Source organism: Lagopus leucura, unplaced genomic scaffold, assembly GCF_019238085.1.
Source record: "Lagopus leucura isolate 7727_CA_CO unplaced genomic scaffold, USGS_WTPT01 Super-Scaffold_100024, whole genome shotgun sequence".
Classification (NCBI taxonomy): domain Eukaryota; kingdom Metazoa; phylum Chordata; class Aves; order Galliformes; family Phasianidae; genus Lagopus; species Lagopus leucura.
Window position 1 is genome coordinate 6969203 of NW_024962276.1, and position 18582 is coordinate 6987784.

Here is an 18582-nt window from a genome sequence, read left to right on the forward strand (position 1 = left end):
CAGTATGTTTAATGACACAGTTCTTGGTCAGTCATCTGTTTCTGTGTGCGTCTGAATTGTAACAAGGTTCCATGCAGCAATCTGCTCAGGTGCCTCAAATCAGGGCAGAAAGTTGTGGAGCTGTTGAGAGATGCTTTAAGATAAATGAGTGCTTTATGCTATGCCAGAATGGGGCGTTAGCCCTTACCTGCTGCTCAGTCCTTGATCAAGGGCAGTCAAGCACTGTTCTGAACTTCTCATTTATCTCGTGTTGATAACAATAGAGACAAAAAGGCTAGATTTGAAGGACAAAAAATTTAATGCAATTTTATGTTTCTATTTTGGTAAGTGAGAACATTCTATCTCTACTCAAGCTTGAGCCAAACTGCTGTTCAGCCCTTAGCTTTCCATATTCTTTTACCAAAGCTTTCAGAATGAAAATTCTGTAATTGGAATGTGCTTTGTTTGTGGCTTTCATTTAACAAAGAGGAGACCCAGGCTTCTTAGACACCAGCAGTATATTAGCAGCTTCAGAATCTAAACTAAATGAATGATTATCCACTGAAAAAACAGCAGGGATCTGTCCTTTTTTATTAACAAAACAAATCAATAAGATGATTTGAGGAGAAAAAAGGTACCGCAGTGCGAAATGGTAATTTCTTCAGTTGTGAGAAGCGTTTGTCAGTACACACGCACATATCTGACCCCCTTTCTGGCACAGTTTGATGATGTTATAGCTGAGGAAATTCAGCCAGAAGAGTAAATAGGAAATTGAAGTTGTGGGAGTCACTATCTTTAATTTTTAATTTAGTAATGCTAAACTGACGTTGCCTTGAAACAAAATTCAGCGCTGAATCTGAGTCACAAAACTCTCTATTTAAAAAGCTGCAATAAAAAAAAAAAGTGACAGTGATTTTTGGATCATTATAGTATTAAGATATAATTTACATAATAAAATATTAAAAGGAAAAGTAGTCAGTTGCCATACTGCAAACTGGGCTCTATGGAAATTTTAAAACCATGACTCAGGGAGAAGCTCTCCAGAAGCAAGATGGAGAGGAAGAAAGGCAGCGGGATGCGTGACTCAGGCAAACATCTCAGTGCAGGAGACACAGGCAAACAAAAGGGTCCTGCTGCATGTGATGTCAGCAAGCAAATGCTCCATTTGGGAATAACAGCTTCCTACGTATTGCAGTGCAGGAGGGGGAGCCAGCACAGTGCACACGCTTACGTAGGCACAAGGAAAACCATGCAGCACGAATGGCGCAGCAGCATTTAAGGAGCGCTGCTGGCTGCTAGTGATGGCTGCTACCTGATCCGTTTGGTTTTATGAGAACATCCCTTTCTGTCAATGCATTGTTTTGATTTAATATCCTCAGCACATCCTTACACGTGCAAAGACATATCCAACATACCGTTCATTTCATCTGACTGTTCTTTTTGTTTTGCTTGTAGTAGAGCAGCATCCAGAAGCCCCAGCTGAACGCTGATCCCGTTACACCAAGGCAGATCCTTTTGGCCAAGCAAATGTTAGATCTTCCAGGATTCCAGGTGCCACAGACGCCATTGTTGAAAAAAAAGGAAAAGAAAAAAAAATAGTTATTTGCTTAACAGAGGGAGTTATAAAACATCCAGAGAAATATTGGAAGCTTCTATGCTGAGATTTATTTATATATTTACTCTAATTGAAGTTATATTAAAAATCAGCTCTGCAGACCTGAACTAGAGAGAAGGATCTGTTGGCGGAGGCAAAATTAGATTAAATGAGCCAAAAATTTATTCTCATCTGTTGGAGAGAAGGAAGGAAGCTGTTCCAGGCTTAGAACTGCATATAAAGAAACAATTTGACCATTGCCTTACCAATAAATCTTCCATGGCAAGTTGGTGTTTCTTACATGTGCCTGGAATTCTGCATTTCAGAGCGTCGGTGCACAACAGTGAGCAGCAGAAGAGAATTTTACGACTGCTCAAGAAGTGAGATTCGATCTAGCTCCTTTGTGGCAATGAATCAAAACTAAACTAGGTCATCTGGTTTGTTGCTAAAGTTCCACTGCTCTGAAAGGCGGCAGATTTAACTGTCACACTGAGTTTAATATTGTTCACTTTCGTCGGGTTGACATTTACTCGTGGTGTAGGAACTTAGTCTGTCACCACATCAAGAACACAGTATGTACCGCAAGGCCTGGCAACAAGAAAACATTGTGGTTAGGAGATAGTTCTCAAGCCCAGAATCCTACCCTGAAACTCTTCAGTTTGGATACAGAAAATAATTTATTTCTTCCTGATTTCATGTGTTCTGTGCCTTTTCCATTATGAGACACTGAGAATCCAACCAATTTCCGTGTAGAATATTATTAAGAAAACCTGGAGAGGAAATAGCTGAATGGAAGACAAGAAGATGTAGCCAAGGTTCAACTTATGCAGCCAAACAGCTTCGCCTTAAAGTTGGTTACTGGTTGACTAAAGTGGATGGATGCTGAGCTGCTCACCCAAATGTCAGACACAGCTTGGAGAGAAACACCTATTTTTCTGTTGAATTTCAGTCACCGTTCTTTTAGTCACTAAATTTAGAATGAGATTTATTCGAAGGCACTTCATGGATTAATGACAAAGCTGAAATCTTTACTGCCTGCTTTTCTATCTCCACCCTTTTTCTGAACAAGAGAAGATTCGTCAGCTGGAAGGACAAGTGACTGTGTTCCAGCTTCTCAGAAGTGATTGCCTCATGCTTGGGACCATAATTATTAAGAAAGGCACAGCAATTTATATTATATTGGTTTAACATATAGTAACTTTATACAAAATATCTTTAACATATGGTTTGATGCTGTTTTGCTCTACAACGGAGTACGTAGATGGAAATTAAATGGAGTGCTTACGTTGCAGTAATACAAATATTACAACAGAATACGTAAGGGAAATTGTACTTCACAGTATGAGGACTAGAGAAATTAACCTGTGGTTCCCAACCATTCCAAGTGCCACCCATGGCAGGGGAACATGAGCCACCGGCTGCTGAATTTGGCATCGTCACAGGGCTGCCAAGCATCCTGCCCAGGCCTCCTCCACACCAGCCCTCCCTGTGACTGGGAACCAGTGCCAGCTGCTCCCTGCTCCTGGGCTTCCCCTCTCCCTGGCTCCCAAAGCTGCGTACTCAGTGTCTTGTGGCTCCCAGCCATAGAGCGATTTTGGACCATTAGGGTCAGGAAAGTTGGCTTGCCTTCGCCAGTGAAAGATTTCTGCATTGATGCTCTATACTGAAAAATGAAATCACTGGGAACTGGCCCACTTCCCAGTTCTGAATTTCACCCACAAATGCACCCACTGTTAAATTGTAAGCTACCATTTTGCTCCCTGCAAGCAAGGGGTATTTGTACAGTATGCCCAATCTATTTATTAGAGCTAATAAGCTCCACACAGTTGTAACAATCTACAGAATTAATGCATGGTGTTAAGAGCAATCGTTCAATCACTACATAAGCAGTATAAAATCAGATTATATACCAAAAGGATGCATTGAAAAATACATATTTTCCTGCAGTCACACTCCAAGAATTATAGCTAGTAATGTTAGTTTATTCTAATTAAAAATCCTTGCCACTGATTTAAATGGAGCTCGAGAAGCATCAGGATAAGAAAAATAATTAGACTTCATTTTCAAACAATGAGAAGAAATGGTGTTGAAAATATAAAATATCAAGGAATGTAGATAGGAACACACAGCAGAAACGATGGGCCGCAGTAAGAGTTCTGACTGGGGGTGGGCGTTTTGTTCGCAGCCTGCAGGCACATTGTTTGAGTCCATGCTCAGCGTGGTATCGCACATGACTTTATTTTGGACTTCTACATTCACAACTTGTGTACTTCTAATACTCTAATTTATTTAGTGTGAACCACTGCACTTTTAGCAACATAGTTACAACTACATTTCCTTAGTGACTCCGTTTTTATTATACATGTTGCTAAAATAAAATGTTTTGGGCTGGAGAACAAGTTGTCTCCTTAGCATAGAAATTATGCCTATACGGTGAGAGAGAGTCAGCAGGAGATTGGAACATTATTTGTCACACCTTTTCTCACTATGCAGGCTCACTGCACATTTGACTATAAAATGTTATGGGAGGCATTACATAAATGTCTCTCTTTAAAGTCATTCATTCATTCACTTCGTATAGTTAACCCAAACTCCTATCACTGAAGCATAGTATTTGAGGCTGTTCAAAGGAAATTAGCATAGCTATTTTCAAGTCTGTGAATCCTGCCGATTTTAACTGTACTTTTAGAGCACACATGTTATAAACATAATGCCTGTATGGCCACAGCAGTGATTGCATGGAGGAACTCATGGAAGTCAGTGATATTTTTTCTTTCTTCTTTTCTTTCCCCTTTTTTAATAGGCATTTCTAGAGAAACGACTGTAAAATTTAAAGTCTTGTGACTGGAGAAGGATATTACAGAATCAAGAAGTGACTCTGCAGTAAGATGTCGATAAGTCATTTAAAGTAAGCCTTAAATCCCACCAGGCACCTTAACGAGCCTGGCTTACTCTTTGTTTTCATTTTAGGATGAACTTCACCTCTATCCTGAAAGGGCAGAATATGCACACCATGCTGTGAACCCCCTGAACAGGGTGTAAACGTGATTTAAGTGGCATACAGTCTTTTTATTGCCTCTGCTGAACAAAAGTGAGCTTCAGGCTTAGAAATTCCAGCAGTGCTACATTCACACAGTATGGTGCTGTTGGACGTCAGCCGCGGATGAAGTATGCTACAAAAATGGAAAGTATAGGGGAAGAGCCTGGCACAGCAACGTCAGTGAAGTCTGTTGTTTGCTGATATCCAGGAGGTCTGCACCCTTCAGCTCCATTTAGCAGTAAAAGGAAATTATGACAATGAAGAGTGACTGATAGCTGAAGTGGATCAACCTTAACAAGTGATTGGACTGTGGTGTGCTCCTGCCTGCAAGGTATCTCATGATTTGACAACATCCAGACCACATTATTGTTACGTGGTCAGCCGTGTTTTGCTGAGGTAAATCCCTGGGCACTGATCTACAGGCACACTTCAACCAGTCAGTCAAAGATTTTATGATGCAACAAATGACCTCTGTTAATGGGACACGAGGTATGTCGTGCTGTATCTCGCTATGTCTGCTCTGAGATTGTTCCACGCACGTCCCACCACTTCCAAAGGCCCAGCTTTTCAGTTGTTCTTTTTTCCACATATTTTTCTCCAACAGATTTCCAAGTCTAGCTGAACAGGCACAGACCAATATCCCGTTTCTCATTATTGCTATGCAAAGGAACCCCTTTCCTAAGCAAGGGTATGAGTGGAATACTGAAAATGGAATTTTCCTTTGGAACGGGACTGGAAATTTCCGTGATAGCTGGAAGTGGGATTTGGGCCTGAAATCCTGTATTTTGCAATGAACGTGGTTATCTCAAAATAGTCAATGAATAATAAACTTAAAATGCTGGCTTGGCCCCAAAAACCATGAGAGGGAGAGAGACTTTGGTTCATAGGAACATCTGAATAGAATAACTGTTAATTTATAACTGTTCAGTCATTCTATGGTGAAGGTTCCAGCACAGTTGTGGTGACTGAAGATAATGTGCTATTTCAAACTGCAAGGGCACAAAGGCTGAAGCTAAGAAAATCAATTAGAGCTTGATGAAGCTTGTTAACGAGAGCCTTCTCACTGTATTCCTTCAAAATTCTCACTGTTGTTACTCTTAAACAATGGAAATTATTTCAGTGAAATTGAATAATAATAACATCATTGAGTTTTAAGAGCTATAACAAGAATGCAGGCTTGTATTCACATTCACAAGGTGACAGATATTGATCATATGAACACACAGAACTTTAAGCTCTTTCAGCAGCATATTACAAGTATAATTTCATATATTATCCCATATACAACACTGCAGCAATTCCACAATAGAACTGCCTTCGAAATGAGAGCAAAGGCTTTGAAATACATGCATTTCTGATGGTTTCATCTGACCAGCACAACAGAATATAGCTTCTAAATTTACCTCTGGTTTGCTACAGAAGCCCTGCATTTTTAAGAGATCACCTTTGACTGCAATTTATTCACCATTAGGTTTTCCCATTATACTCCTTTGTACAGTATCAGAACATACAACACAGGTATATTATTGTCAAATGCTTTTCAACAACTCGTCTTTTTTTTCCCCTGCTTGTCAGTGCAGAAGAATTACTTCCAAAGGTTACACAGAATTAAAAAGCACTTCTCCTTGCACTCCATACTATTCAGGTCACCTCCCCGAGGCCTGCTTAAATCCTGCTTATTTCTCCCCAGTATAACAAGAAAGAGGAAGATGCATTTTCAAGACAAAAATAAAACAATGTTTTCCTAACATGGGACTGTAAAACCTTAAAACACAACACGGTGAAGCAAAGCAGAATACAAACACACGCGTTTCCTTTTCAGGTCAGGTGCAAGCCTTATCTTTTGACAGTAAGTTGTAAACCAATGATTTCAGCCTCAAAACTTTATGAATTGTGAGTTTCTTCCATTCACCTGACCTCAGCACATAGGAACCATTCACGCTGCCGCTCCCCAGCAACCCAGAGTGCAGGCAAGCATTCTAATTTTAGCTTCCAGAGTTACTAAACACTAAAAGCATTCTCTAAGAGTACCAAGCACACCTCCCACCGCTTAGAGCGTTACTTGATAACACGTTGCATGTAGAGCTTCCTTTTCTGGACAGCAGCACAGAGCGCTCTGGCCACCTTCTGTGGCAATTGCCCTCCCTGCTGTCTCTGCATAGCGAAGTGAGAGCAGGTTCCTGGCTGCCTAACTTAGCCCTACCACCCACAGTCACCATATGTTCCACATTGCAGGTTAATAAGAATGGGTTTTCACCTTCCTGCCCAGAAACAAATGTTGGCATGGCTTAAGGCCATAAGTTCTTGACTTAATACCAAAACCAAACGATACTAACATGACCACGGTGCCAAAACTTGACAAAGTATCCCGAGTACAAAGTTCTACTCTATTTCATTTTAAGCAGCATCCTTTGCAATTGGACAAATGATGAAAAGCACATGGGACTGCCAAGATGAATCAAGGACATCTGGTAACTAACACTTCAATGTGAAACAGAGGAGGTTATTACTCTCAGATACTCTTGATTTTAAACAATTCAGAAATACGCAATTGACAAAAAAACAAAATCAAAAACAAACTGACTATCTTAGATGCTTTTAAAATCTTTTCTTGGATAGCGTAATTGCTTTTTGTCACACAACATGAAGCTTATCACACATCTTGTTGATGCTGCTTTTTCCTTGAAGCTTATTTAGATCACAGCTACTTGGGAACTCCGACTGTCTCTGAATTACTACTGAATAACACCTAATAATGAACTCAGAACTGTTATTTCGGATGCTTGCACTGAAACGCATTCTCCCGAGGGCTGTGACTCATGGATGATGCAGTACAAACCTAAAGAAAAAAAAAGAAAGAAAGAAAGAAAAAAGCAATGATGTCATCAGCTGCAGCCACGGGCTGCCTCTTCAGAAAGAGCTGCAATCATTTGTACCCCTCAGCTCGACCTGGCATCCTTAAATAACGTTACACTGAAAATACGTAACCGGCAGAGTGACGGACGTACTTTGAGGGATGCTCCGGGGAGAAGCCGTGCCGTTTGCTGCCGCGTTAAGAGCTTTTGGCAGCGGCAGACCAACTGTGACAAATGGCAGTTTTAACTCTCGGGGCTTTTACGTATTCACAAGATTGCAGTGCGATCAGCCGATGGAAACGCTGCAAACACTGCCATCAGTTTGGCTCCGAAGTAACCGTGCCCAGCACAGAGCAGAGGCACCGCAGCAATGCCTGCCAGGCGGAGAACAGCAGCTTCCTCTCCCCAATCCGTTTCTCGCCCCAATCTGTTCCCGTTTGGGAACAGTTTTGCACGTGGCCATTTTTTCAGGGCGCAGCAGACTTTCGGGGTGTCATTCCTTCCCCCGTGCTAAAGCTGTTCCAACCCTACGACAGTCACAGCTGCTCAACGCTGATATTTACCGACCCCACAGCTCTGAGAACAGCTTTCTGCCAGCAGCGAATAAAACAAGCAGAGAAACCTCTTCCGCGAACGGCCGGCGCTCATCGGGTGGGCGCTGTGGGCGCTGTGGGCACTATGAGCGCTGTGGGCGCTGTGGGCGCTGCGATCGCCCCGCCGCCATACGCCGACCGCGCTGCGTCACAGCCGGCCCGTCAGGCGGAGCTCAGCAGAGCGGCCGCTCTCCGGCCCGGGGATGCCCCTCAGCCCCTCGGGGGCTCCAGAGCGCTCGTTTTCCACACGGAAATCGGCTCTGCTCTGCTCCTTTTCTGGAATGCGGCCGTGTGGGGCTCCGCTCCGCTCCGCTCCCTTCCCCCGCCCTGTCCCGTCAGAGCCCGCGGTAGGCGACAGCGGCTGCGGAAACGATGAGCGTAGGGAAATCCTGAGGCGGGGATTAGGTAATAAGGAACGCACTCTCATGTTTCCTCCGGGTTCCTGTGAGGAACCTACGCGTCTGGCTGTCTTCGCGTGACTCATCACATCGGCGCGGCCGCACTCCGTCTGCTCGCCCCCGGCCCTCCCCTCCCTTCCCGCCTCCACCTCGGCCCCCTCAGCGCTCGGCCGCGTTCCCGCCTCTGAAACGCGCGAGCGCCCCCTTTCCCCCCCCCGCGGCGTGCGCGCCCCCGCATGTCCTGCTCGGGAGCGCGCGCGCAGGCGGGCGGGCGGGAGGCGGCAGCCGGCGGCGGCGGGCAGGGAGCTCTCTGCGGGCGCAGTGCTGATCCACCGGCGGGCGGCTCGGGAATGCGAAGCGATGGCCGCGGGCGGCTCGGGCAGTAGCGGCGGAGGAAGCGGCGCGGAGGAGAAGAGCTACCGCCGCTTCCTCGAGCTGTTCTTGGGAGAGTTCCGCGGGCCCTTCGGGGCAGAGCCGGCGCCGGCTCCCCCCCCCTCCGGCCGCTGACGCCGCCGACACCGCCGCTTCCGAGGAGGACCCCGGGGCTGAGGGAGAGGCGGCGGCCGCTGAGGCGGAGGAAGGAGACGCCGCGGACCCTCGGCCGCCCACCCCGCCGCCGCCCCCCCCGCCGCTGCCCCCGCTGCCCCGGCCGCTGTCGGAGTACATCACGGAGGAGGAGGTGGAGGGCGAGTGCCTGGACCTCTGCCTGCAGCAGCTCTACAAGTAGTGAGTGAGGGGCCGGAGCGTGAGGGGCCGAGGGGACCTGGGGGGGGGGGGGGGGGGGGGGGGGGCAGAATAATCCCAGCCGCGAGCGGGAAGGGCGCGAGGCGTCGTGAGGGGCAGCGGGGCTGCAGTGGGCGCGAGCCGAGCCGAGCGCTTCCCCGCCGCCCCCTGACCCCAGCCGCGCTGCTCTGCTCCCATCTGCGCCCGTCCCGAAGGCTGCAGCGCAACGAGGGAGCGGAGGGGATCCGTTCCGAGAGCGAAAAGTCTGCGGGCGGAGAGCTGAGGGTGAGTTGCGGCGCTTTGTGCTGCGCCGGGCAGCGGGAGGCGTTTCTTTGCGAGCCCCGTTGGGCTGGAGGCACAGAGGAGGCGAATGAAGCCGTGATAAATCCGCACGTGAGCCGGTAATTGTAACGGGAGGTGAGCAAAAACCGAACAAATGGGGAAAGAACGGGGTTTTACAGCTGCTGGATAACGGTTCTGCTCGGTCCTGCCCTGCCCGGGCATCGCACAATGGGAGCCGAGCACAAAGCGCTCCGCTCGCACCGTCCCGGCCGGCAGCGGGGAATGGTGCGGGGAGCCGCGGGAAGGACGGCACATCCCATCCCACCGCCCGTCCGCAGCGCTCGCTTGCTTTTAAACGCGCCTGTGATACCAGATCAGTCCCAATAAAGTTTTAGGTAGAGAACGGATTGTTTTACAATGTTATTTAAGGTGCGTCTGTTTGGTAATTTTGATCGTGGCTCCGTGTGTTTCTCTCTGCGTGGCCATATAACCCAGGACAGGCAGGCTCCTCTGCCCCAGTTTCTGGGGTCCCTCCCTGTTCGTGCACTGAATTACTGAGCAAAAGACCTTTTGAGAGGATTCCTTATGTAGGGGCAGCTCTTGCCAGGGTTTTTGTTTTGTTGGTTTTTTTTTTCCTCCAGCATTTGTGTGAATCTTTTACTGGTTATTGAATGGCTGATCTTTGTGGCTTTGTTTATGGTGAAACCAAAGCGGGCTGCCTTCTGCAGGCATCTGCCTTATTGAGCAGAAGGCGGTTATCTGCCTCACAATAGAGGGAGCAGAGGATCGTTTTGGAAAAGTTGTTTGCCAGAGGCTTGAATGCCTTGTTCATGTTTGGAAAATGCATTTTCAAAGAGTAAATCAATGTGTTTTATCTGATTGGTAGACATTGATTTGTGTATAGCTGTCTAAGATAACTGCAAGACGTATTTCTTTGAAACATTTTAAGTATTATAAACCGAATTTAATACAGAGGGCTGAACTGAGGTAAGTACAAGTCTGAAAAAGTGTTCTCCCTGTGAAGCATTGACTCTGCTGTCAGAAACCTAATGCTGTCAGAAGGCCACAACGCTGACAGAAGGAGAATGATTTCCACATTTGCAGCAGAGGGTTCCAATGGTTGGGCGGTCACAGAGATGAGAAACTTCGTGCATGTGAGCAAAGCCTCTTCTGTCCAAATGGTTGTGGTTTTGTTGAAGTAAACAACAGAACAGAACCCAAGCAAACCACAAACAGTGCTTGTGGAATTCATGCAGAGGGAATGTTTTATTGGTGTGTTATTAGCAAGACAGGCTGTACTGGGAAGGCACGCTTTCTGTAGCTGTAACTGTGTATTAGTCTAATGGTTGGTGTGCATCGTGTGTAGAATGAGCATAAATCCTCATCCTGTGAGAAATCCAACAGCTGCTTTTCAGCTATTTTAAGGGCACTACTTTGGTTCTTTTTTTAAGGCAAGTGAGACTGTTTCAGAATTGAAAGCACATTGCCAGTCATGAAAACATGTAATAGTCGAGTGCTATTGTACAGATCAGTATGAGAAGAGTTCCTATTTGTGAGACTGTCCTGCTGTTTTCCAAAGGACTCACAGCCCCCGCTGAGATTTCCAGTTCCTGATTTCCTTCTAAAGACAGCATATGTTTGGAAAATTAGATTAATGTAATCTTTGTGCTATCTAAATGCCACAAAATGTGTACAAGCATGTGAGCTTTCTCAGTGATCCTTAGCAGTGTGGAGGTGATTAATAGGGAGTATGTTAGATGGAGAAAATGAGCAAAAAGGGAATAAGTTTGAGGAGTTGCGTTGGAACATTGGATGGTGACTTGAAAGTGGGGTTGGTTTGTTTGTGTGTGTGTGATTGTCTCATGTAGAGTCTTACTGCAGAGAAAGCTGCGTATTTTAAACCATTTCAGTGTAGCAGCCCATATATTAAGGACTTAGTCCCACATCTGTTCAGTGAGCCCCCATGACTTGCAATGGCCCAGTGGCCATTACTGGCTTCTTTTAAAGGAAGATGTTACTAAGTTGAAGTGAAGTTGCTTGTCCTGACCTTTTATATTCCTCTTCCTACTGATGCTGTATTAAAAGCCATGTATTTAAGAAGCAGGTTCTTCACAGGTCATCTGAGGAGCTGATCAACAAAGCTGTGGTTGCTGAGGCAGGACAGGGCCAGGCTGCGTGGAGTCACACACCCGTACAAGCTGTGTCACTGGGAGGAACAAATTTATCTTGCTGCTACATTTTTTCCTGTACAAATGACATTAAAAAAAAAAAATCCAGTGCTATATTTTCCAGACTGTCCCTCACTTTTTTTTTTTTTTTTTTTTTTCCCTGAGCTTTGCTGGGAATAGTCTGTGCTATTTGCTGGTTCAGGTTTGCTTCCAGGGACTTTGGTGGTGCTTTCGTTCAGAACCATCTTTCTCAAACTGAGGAAGCAGACCTATTTCTGCAGCGTTCAGATCTGAAAAAGATCCTTGTTCAACAAAAGCTTAAAAGTCATCTTCATTGCTTAACTGAAGAGCTGATGGCTAAGTGGTAATCTTACACTTGGAAAATGAAGAGACATGTGAGCATTGCTCTCCTAGAGCTCTTGGCAGAGTGCTGTGCAACATTTCCAGGGTATCATAGATCCCAGGATTAGGATTAAAATAATGCAAGAGTTGGTGAGATTTTTAACTTTAATCTCTTTATTTCTGAGAGGGTATATTTTGACTTAGGTTTGAGTAATCCATATATTCTTACCATGAAAGATCAAACAAAGCAATGTAGGCGTGGAATTATGTAAAATATAGACACTAAATCAGTCTTTTTTTCTTCCCCTAAACTTGCAGTGTTAACAAGGAAGAACATTTCATGGTGTGTGAGCAGAAATCTTTCTGTAAAGTACACTCTCTAGCAGAAAACAGAAGTTCTGCCTGCTGCCTCCGTCACTGTGGAGCAAAGGGGCCGCATCTTTCCTCAGAACAAAGCAGACTGCATGTTTTTAATTTAGTTTCTTAACTGCTGCTGTATGAAAGCTGGCACTGCTGTCAATATCTGTGAACTGAAATTCGTGAGTTGTGCTAGGTTTTTTTGAACTTCACTCTAAATGGGCTGTGATGTTTTACTCTTCTACTTGTCTTTCATCACTTCTATTGATTGCAATCTAAAAGCCCTTATAGGAAATATAATTATGCTACTTGCTGTCTAATATTTGTCACGCGCACACACAAAGTAGTTTTCCCCCTTTTAGGATGGTACTTGTTTAATCTTCCTTTGTGTGGATTTACAATGGAAACCTGATAGTGATGCTGGTCCACGTTCACAACGAACAACTGAAGTAGCTATTGGTTGTACCTCTGTTGGGGATTTCCATGCTGGTTTGTGTGGAGGTTTAACAAACCAGGGCCACTGGGCTTCACCCACAGCTCTGCTGCAGTCCCGTCTGCACCTCAGCCTGCTCCTGCATGGCGGCAGGGCCGTGCTGCTCTGAGGCAGGCTGCTGCCCTGCCACCATTAGCAAGCAGTGCTGGGGAGCAGCAGCGAGCATGCAGCTCTGCCATTGAGGTGGGGCTGGGATGCATGCTCATCCTCACACCCGAGGTCTGGTCCTAGAATTCCCTGTGCTACTACTGAATTCTGCCCATGTTCCAGATGACGGTGCTGTGTTAGAGTTCAGTGATGGCACGTTTCATGCACCTGAAACTGGAAGCGGTTGCACTCTGTAAATTGCTATTTGGGGATGGTTGCATTCAGAACCCAATGATGGTCCCACAGCGAGAGATTCCTGGAGTCGCTTTCAAGGCATCTTCAGTTCACGCTCCCACGCGTTTAGAATTACTGAATCGAATCAGATATTTTGATCTGCCTGCTAAAAAAAGTGCATCCTCTGAAATGAGCTATTTAAATTGCAGATTTACACTGAGTAATGGTTAACATATATGGTGACATTTCCAAACTTCTTACTAATTTATGAGTAAAAGGATGTGGAGTTTTTCAAGTGCGGTGGTGACTGCTTGGAAGCTGCTTTGTGTAGCACACAAAAAGCTCACTCTCAGCAAACAGATTATGGGACTGCATTCATACCAGTGCTTTTACTTCTCTGAATGCTTCTAGTACAACAGAGGAAATTCATTTGATGAAGAACCAATTCACACCAAGGTTTTTTGACCCACATGAAATGCATGTAGATCCTACTGATCCCAGTCATGCTGTTCACTTTTGCTCACACATTAATTAAGCAATTAGTCTCATGTTTGCACATTCTTTTATTCAATCTTGTATAACCACTATCAAAACTAGTTTGGCTTATCAAGAAAAAACGCATTTTCAAATGTGTGTAGTAACATTTCTTTGTGATATGATACTTCTCATTGGTAAGATGTTTGAAAGCCTTTAACTAAAATCTTTTGTCTGTCTCATGAAATTGCTTCTAACTGGCATTTGGGATGTGGTGAGTGAGTTAGGCTTCATTCCTTTGGAGTTTGTTGGGTGATTCTGCTGTACAGCACAAAGCTCCGTGTGCAGAATGTTTTCATCCTTAGAATTCCTCCCTGTAATTACCTTCACCAATGGCACAGAATTTCTCCACCTACTCCTCAAAGAACCCATTGCCTTTTCTGTCATGGTTCTTTCCACACAAGACCTTTTAAAATTATGTTTCTTGATGCTGAAATTAAATTTTAGTTTGCTTTTCGTTGCGTTAATAGAACTTTCAGTGTCTTGACAGCTCTGTCACTGCAATGTGTTTTCATTCATTTTTTGTTGTCTTGCTAAATTGCCTACATGATCGCATTAAAAGCAAAAGCAACAGGGCATATAGTACACATAATGAGAATTGCATTTATTCCTCTATTTGATGTCATTCTGAACTAATCTCTGCCTGTTCTGCATCATTCTCTTTCTTCATGGTTTTTTTTTTTTTTAATGGTTTTCTCCTCGTAATATTCTCACTGATTAGCAAAGATAGGTGAAAAATGAGATGAGATGGAATTAATGCTTGAAAACATCAGCTGTTCTTTGCACCATGCTGCACGGCTGCCTTATGCAACGCGGCCGTAATTATGTAACGCCAATGGTTCCACAATTAAAATGCCCTGGACAGTCAGTGTCCATGCCACGTTGGGAACCTCTGACACACTACCAAACTCCAACTGGGCAATTCCTACCCAGCAGCACGTGGCTCCTCATCCTCCGCTGAGCTGAAATCAGCTGCTAAAGGAATGTTTTGGATTTTGGTTGTTACAGCACGTTTAGCGATGAGATGAAATGAATGCAGATTGTGGGCTTGTTTTACAGCAACATTTCTGCTGTGTCTTTGTACTTCATTAGGAAGAAACAACATCACCCACAGCTAATAAGGCATTTTATAAAGAAGCAATCATCAGTCTCATAAATTAGAACTGCAAGGGAAATAGATGCCCCTGGGTACTTCAATAATTAATACAGAAGTTAAACGAGCTCGCTAGATTGCAGGATTACCTCAGTTTATGTTTGTATTGGATGCAGAACAGCTCAGGGCAACTAAGGATTGAGTAACTGAACCAATGTTTCAAGGCACAGCACTGCTCAGCAGTTCTGAGCTCTGCTGACGAAGTCTGAGATGTTTTGCGGTGGAGCACGATTCAAAGTGAGCTGCCAAACTTTGGGCATGGGAAAGCTGTGCTTGGATGCAGGAGAGTTTGGGTTGGGAACATTCGCACTTTGTTACAGCAGTAGTTATAATAAAAGGAATATCAGATTAATTGAGTGAAATGGTGGGTAGCTTCTTGAAGTTCATTTTCCCAGGGGCTGTGATTTTGAAGCTATTTTCACTTTTTTAATATTATCTTTTGTGATCCTGTAAGTTCTGTTAAATTGTTCCTTTTTTTTTTCATTTAGTTTCTTTTGCTCTTATTTTACACAAAGAATTTGAGACCTTTCCCTCGTTTGGGAGCATGGTTTTGTATGGGCTGTGCTCTTCCATCACGGTGTGACTAAAAACAGGAGCAGTGTATAAAAATAGGAGTTGGCGTTTGGGATTCTTGGCGCTGTTTCTGGGGCTGTTCCTTTAACCTCAGGCTGTGACCTTCTTACTGAGGTTCAGGGATCTGAGATGAACGTGATGAGTTATTTCTCATCAGTGTTACCATAACGATGCATTCAGTGCATTGTATTAATTAGTTTCCAGTGTGATTCTTTTATTATCACCTTGAAACTGTACAGGGCCCAAACCCCCCCCACTGCAGCCAAGAATCCAGCAAGCAGTCATGCTTTGCTTTTTCTGTTTCTCAGGAGATAACAGATGAGGCAACTACATTTTTTTCCATGTGTACCAACATTACACATAACAAACTTTTGCTCCCTCAGCCATTGCTTGATTTCTTTTTTTTTTTAATTATGTGATAGCTCTGCTAAATCCCACAGTAGGAATTATATTTTTAAATAAGTATTGGGTTTGTTAGTTGATAATAGATCATGAAGATCAGGTGATGCATTCAGTTCTTTTCTGAAACCTATGAGACCCTCTCAGAACAATAGCAAAGTATCTGAAATTCCCACCTGCATAAAAAGAAGTATTTCCCATAACATTAATCATGCACACTTACACATAAAGCATGATATGTGTTTTAAACTAAAGCTTTTCTTGTGAGCAGTGTCACTCTGAAGTATTCTAATTGTGCTGGAGGCAAGTCTGACTGAGCACAGCTATTTACATGGAGGGATTCCCATCCCAAAGATCTGATGCTCTCACGTGTCACTGCCATTTTCCTCTCGGAAACTGCGTGAAAATGTGTGCTGAGTCCCAAGAAGTCAGAAGTCCAACATTTCTAGAGGTGGGGAGGCTCTCTGCTGTCCAGTGAACGTATCCATGTGTGTCTGCGCTTCACGCACACAGCGTGCCTGGTTGGGCTGTTCCAACTCCTGCTCTCTCTGCACTGTGCTCCATGGGGAAGAAGGGAGGTTTCCCTTATCAGACAAATTTAATCTCACCACTTCCTTACCCTTCGAAAAAGCTGAGCCAGGTTTTACAAGGAAATAGATGGTTAACATTCAGATGTGAATTGTTACTAAAATCAGTCCTGACAGAAACAAGTGCTGGTATAAAAACCTCACTGAACTACCAGGGTTAGTCCATGCTTACTAAAAAACCCAAACATCTCTTACGATGTCTAAAAGAGATGGATCTTGGATTTTTATTGAATATCAAAAATGTGACTCAGGAGTGATTCCACGTACTTCTGCTAGTTCTCATGTACCCCAAAAGGGTGAAATCTGAGTTACATTTTCTGTTTAGAAGACAAGGTGAGATGTACTGTCAGTTCACAGTGTCTCTCTCAGAGCAGCCTTGTTTTCTCCCCCAGACCAAACACTGAACATCTTTAAAATAATAAATCAAATAATGAATATTTTTAGAGCAAGCTCTTCTCTCTGGCCTTTAACTTTTTACCTCATTATTAGCAACCGTGTACAATTCATGGAAAGAGGTTTCCTTCAGCTAACCAGGGTTAGACTCATCTCTGTGCAGCACTTGTTCAGTTCCCATTGAAGCGTGGAGAAAAGAATCTGGAGAAAACCCCTCTGCCAAGGCTGCTGGTAAGAGCTGAGCCCACGATAAGCAATCTGATCAGCTCCTCAGAGCTGAGAATGAACGTTAAGTGCTTTACGTTTTCCTCATTGGTGTTAACCTTTTTTTAGTTTGGCTGATTCTGAATGACCCAAACGATCATATAGAATATTTAAAATCTTGCTAATTACACTGCACGCTAATTTTAGGATAATAATTTTGGGTATTAGATTCTTTTGGTGTAGCATCTCACGAAATGGAGTTGGTGCCATTTGCATTCAGGTTGTCTCCGTAAGTGCTGCTGATGTTTGTGACATACAGGTGAGTCCTTTTTTAAAACTTGGGGTCTCAAAGTTCAAAATCCAACTCTGGGCATTAGAGAAAATCCACTTTATCCAATGAAATAATCAAACCTTCTCAAATTTCCCCCCCAGATCTTTTGAACTCTCAGCAACTGATCAGTGCCTTTATGAACAGAAATGGCTTAACCAAACAGAAATTTGGAATAACAAGGGAGTGAGAAGCTGTCTTCCAGTCTCGTCCTCTTTATTATGGAGCAGAACGAAGTGTTAAGTCTGGAAGCAGCTCCTTGTATAGGGGGTTATTGGCAGTTATCAATTCTGAGAACATTGAAATAGATAACAAAAAACATCTGTTGAGAAGCAGAGAAAGAAAAAGGAAAGCACTTTGAGGAAGTCTGTTTTATATTTGATTAGGTGCTTTTCATGTCTTTGCGGGTAGCATGAAATAATAAAACAGAAAGGGGAAGAAAGATGTAACTGATACCAGTATCTGACTCACCCTTGAGCCTCGCATTCATTTTTTAGAGACTTGTTGTCAGTCTGTGAAATGGACCTGCAAAATAGCAAACCTCATCTGAGGTCCATTTTACCCCCGTTTTATTACAGCAGTCTTCCTAAACCGAATCCGGGCTCTGAGGGCTGGTGGTGCACAGCTGTATTCGTGTCTGCTTCGGCCGTGCGGAGGCATTCGGGCTGTGCCAGTGCTCCAAGTCAGAGATCTGGTTCTTCCTTATGTCCTTCTGTGTGCTCTTAACACCCCATTAGCACTTACGGATGCTTTTCAAGGAGCTGTTGTAGGCCTCAAACTTTTCTTTGGAAGGACTGAAAAGCCGTTCAGCTGCTTCCTTTTAGTGCTGAGAGGGGCACCATACCGTTCTGCATTGCCTGTGGCTATCTAGCAGATAGAAAGAAAATGTTGTGAGGTGTTAAATCAGGGGAGAAAAAAATAAAGGCTGCTTCTGTGTGGGAGTAAACCCCGCATTTCTGTAGGCTGGAAAATGAAATTAGATTAGATTTGCTGGAATTAACAAGCAAATACTAGCATTCGTTCATATAGCATTTAAATACAGTATGCCAGCAGCATGTTTTCCTCATTTTCCAATATGTTCAGTACTGCAAAAAATGAAAAACGCTATAGCTTCATGTTGTTCTGTTAGCCTTGTGGTGTATTCTATAATGGGATCTTGTTGCATGTAGTGATGATAGGCATCTGAAGGTTGTGTTCATACTTCCAGTAGAATAAAGAGTCAGAGTGTTTGCTAGAAAAAAGAAGAAAGATTGCTGCAAAATAGAT

The 18582-nt window shown here is 44.0% G+C and overlaps 1 long non-coding RNA gene across 1 annotated transcript; it reads right to left on the reverse strand.

The window, feature by feature from the left end:
• Positions 1-280: 280 nt before the first annotated feature.
• Positions 281-8152, reverse strand: LOC122184501. Its single transcript, XR_006180571.1, has 3 exons — positions 1840-8152; positions 1395-1515; positions 281-864 (listed from the first exon to the last, which is right to left on the reverse strand). It is a non-coding gene; the product is annotated as an uncharacterized LOC122184501 (long non-coding RNA).
• Between the last annotated feature and the right edge of the window lie 10430 nt (positions 8153-18582).